Below are 4,064 nucleotides of genomic sequence, written 5' to 3' on the forward strand. Positions count from 1 at the left end.
TTCACTCTGTAGTGTGAAATCCATCCATTGGTGGTCGTGCTAAACTATTCATCGATCAGACAAGCAGTAAATGCTATTTGCGCTGATGTGCAATCACATTGAAGTTGTAGCCTTGTGTCTGAAGAGTCTAAAGCTGTTCATGCTACAAGAAATTTTGCATATTCAGGCTTGTGTGCATTATAAACGGCCCACAAATGACGTCCCGTCCCCAGTTGCACGATTCACCTTGTACCTTCCGGCTGTACCACCCTAAAAACCATATTGTGTTGATTTTGTATTAGAGTGTTCGAGCAGAGCAGAAGCCAGGAGATTTTTGGGTGAGCCGATTGTCTAGTAATCTTAAGGTTGCCGGTTCGGTCCCCAGCTCCGCCTGGTAGCGCGCTTAAGCGTCTTTGAGCAAGACACTTAACCCCTGGTGGCTGCGTCCATCGCTGTATGAATAATTGTCAGTCACTTTGGACAAAAGCATCTGCTAAATGATGATGTAAGAAATGCTCCTTCAAAGAGCATCACGGCCAAAGCTACTTTGCTATGTGTTGGACTGTCAGATTTTAGATGTATCAAAGATCACGAGGATTGAGCATCACACCAAACGTTGACATGATTTTACCTCATAACTGGAAGCAAATGCACTGATCACGGTAATTTCATTAGAATAAATAGAATTTGGTTTGACACTGGTGTGACAAGAGCTTTCGACCATTCATTTGAGTTGCTTTTAGCTTATTGAAGCTGATAAAGTGCACCAAGTAAAAAAAAGTGCACAAATTCCCAACAAGCGGCTCGTTCGCAGCTGCTCGTTCGTCAGAGTGACGGCAGAGGAATCGCTGTGATTGAGGAAAAGATGGGGAAAAAAAGGTTGAGGGGGAAACGTGTGATAAAGCAGGGCAAGCGGAAGAAAATCAAATAGGGCCAAATTAGTAATCAGGGAATACCATCCCCCACCCCTCACACTCTCCGCCCCGCCTGGTCTCCCTACAGATGCTTGAGACTTGGTAGTCGCTGCCGTCCGGTCAATGTAATTGAAACCCACTACTTTTTTCTTTTCTTTTAGGGGGTGTAATTTGTTCTGTCTGGTGGAAGCATGTTGTGATGATGAGGGTTTCAAAGCGGGGGAGGCGACCCTGGGAAGGGGCCCCGGCTGGAGCTCACCCGGGGTCAGGGGCCTCTGTGCACTTCATCCCAGTAGGACCCAAGTATTCGGTGCCCGGGGCGGCACTGACACCCTACACCGGGTCCACCTTGCGACCTCCATCGGCCTCCGTCGTGGACCCAGACGCTGTGATGCAGAGATAACCGTACAAAGTACAATGTTTCCTTCACTTCCAGTTAAACACAATCGCGCCTCTCCGACGGGCCACAGACTCTTCCCTCCTCCTCAGTCCCCACGGCTTCGGCTGTTTCCGCCCAAACGGCCTTTTTTAGCACTAACTCGCCTCAGTCGCTTCATCCGCCATGTTGGGCCGCTCTACTCTCCCTGCTCTTCGGTTCGACTCGTCTGGTCTGGACCAGGTCAGGCAGCTATTGCGGATCCAGTCCAAGAGCAGAGTCAACCTTCAGGACGATTGGAAGACTTTTTACTAGGGACGTTTGGTCGTTCAATCATTCAATAATAGCTATAATAATAATAGAAAACAAACCAGATCTTCGGGAATCTCGGGGGGCAGTTCCGCTAATGCATATGCAATGCATATTCATACAGCCATTTTGTCTTGAGAATGCAATGCAATGGGATTTACATGAAATAAGATGAAAAAGAAAAGGGCAGTAAGAAGTATTAGTAGCATTTTGATTGAGTCCTGTGCTGGACTGGAAGTTGTATAGCCTTGAATCCCGAGCTAAATCCATATCAGATGCAGGTGCATCATGGGATTGCGTACATGCAAATACACTCCACTACACTACAGTTAAAGTTGTGTGAATGTGTATTTCTTATACATATGTTGGCTGGGATGGGATTACAGGTGTGGGAAGCTGATTCTGCCTGAGCATAGACTGCCTTCCTGAGATTCCTGCATTTCAACTTGGTGGAAAAAAAACCCGTGCAAATATGTAAATTCCATCACAAGTTTTGATAAAATCTGCAAATTCTAGCATTTTGGGCATTTAACAATCACAAAAAATCCTCTTTACACAGACTCTCCACTGAGTAGAAGCAGCAATGAAACACTCGATATGGCGGCGGAGCTTTGAACCTTCGTCAGATCAGGAAACGCTTCATGTTGTTTCTCTTGTTCCCTGACGTCCGTAACGTCCTGTCCCATTACCATGCGGCTTTCACGTGACAAGATGATCAAGATGCTCGAGATGCTCGTTTCCTTCGGCGTCTTCATCCCCCGTTTCCTCCTCGTTCTCCCGCTGTACATGACAGCGAGTTAGAGAAACTCCTCATCAGGACGTCACGTTCGGCGAGAGACGTAGGAGACGCAGAGCGACGCTGCGAGACGCTAGCACCCGGACCTCCTCCCAGCTGCTTGAAGGAACCTTCGGGTGGTGGACACCATAAACGTCAGCACGACAGCCGGCGTCCCATCGCGGTGACGCTGACGGGGTCCGGGCTCCGTCGGACGTCCGCTGATTTGCGCCGTTGCTGTCTTCCACGCCTTCCTTGTTCCGCTTTGATTCCGTTGAGCTGGTACTGGCAGTACGCCGGTTTATTTACGTCTGCACGGGCAGGGTTCAGGCAGATTCGCAGAGACCTTCAGACACGCATGTATTTTGGTCTGTTACAGAACGTCAGAAGCTGAAACGTTGCTTCCTCAGTGATTCTCTGGTGGTCCTTCATTGTGGCTTCCTCAGGATCTGCTCATATCCCGCCCTCGTTAATTAGAGGCGCTGCTAACGGGCCGACGAGCCGTTAGGGCGGAGACGGATGGTGGAGCGCCATCAGAGCCGTCTGTTATCTGTTAGCTTTTTGTATTTCTTGTGCATCAAACGTCTTCTATTACTGAAATAACAGCGATGTGGAGCAGGTCTCTAATAGACGGTTCTTCATAGGGTGTCTGAAGACTCGGGTCTGGGATTGCGCTCCACCTCTCCTTCTCACCTCCGTCTCTCCATGACAGGCCGTTCTTCCCTCTCTCCTCCATGTGTCTCCTCAACATCTGCCTCCTGCAAATTAATTAATTCGATTTTAAAAAATTGCGTTTTCAGTCACGGATTTGAGGGTCCACGATATCAAAAATTTTACAACATTTTGGAGATGGAGAAAAGATACACGGTCTATGGTTATGGCTAGAGGGAGGATAATGACAAAATCAATTATCAAGTTATTTGTTTTACCAAATGCCTCAATATTTTAGGGAGGACAATTGGTGCTTTCATAACATGTTTACACAGCAGACATATCTGAGAACCAATGATCATTAATGTGGATGCGGAACAGCATGTGAGGTTCAGAAACTGCATTACTTTACTGTAATAGCTTAATTGAATTTATTGTAATGCATTACTTACTGTAATGCTCCTTGAAGATATTTAACTACATCACCATATTACCAGAAGCATAATCCAGGACCAGATCTAATCTTATATCACAATAATGACATAATATAAGAGATACCTGGGATTTGGGTTTTGCATTACTTCACTGTAATGCAACCCAAAATCCCCAACAACATGGTACGATATCTAGCCTGGGCTCACGATGCCATATATCAAACCAAACCATATAAAAAGTAAAACACAACCTTGGACTTGATCCATCATTTTTCTTTGGTGGATGCACTCCTCCCTCCCAGATGTTCCTCTGAAGCAGATAGGATCCACATTATCTCTTATCGTTGTATCTAAAATGTATTGATTAGCTCGGCGTCACCGAAACTGATCGAAACAGAAGAGTTAATGGATTTATGTCTGAAGACAGCCCTCCCAGATGTCTCAGAGCTCCACCCTGACTGCTCCACCTGCTCAGTATTTTTAGAGCCTATTGAAGGAGTATTTCAGGAGGTGAGGAGCGAAAAAAGAGGTTAGCAGCAATCTGTTTCCTGCTTTTCCCCCCTCCGCTGTCTCTCTCCCCCCGGTCATCCCTGTTTGATTTGAGCCTCAGCAGCTTCAGGTTCTGC

This window comes from Zeus faber, assembly GCF_960531495.2.
Source record: "Zeus faber genome assembly, chromosome: 2".
In the NCBI taxonomy this organism is placed as follows: Eukaryota; Metazoa; Chordata; class Actinopteri; order Zeiformes; family Zeidae; genus Zeus; species Zeus faber.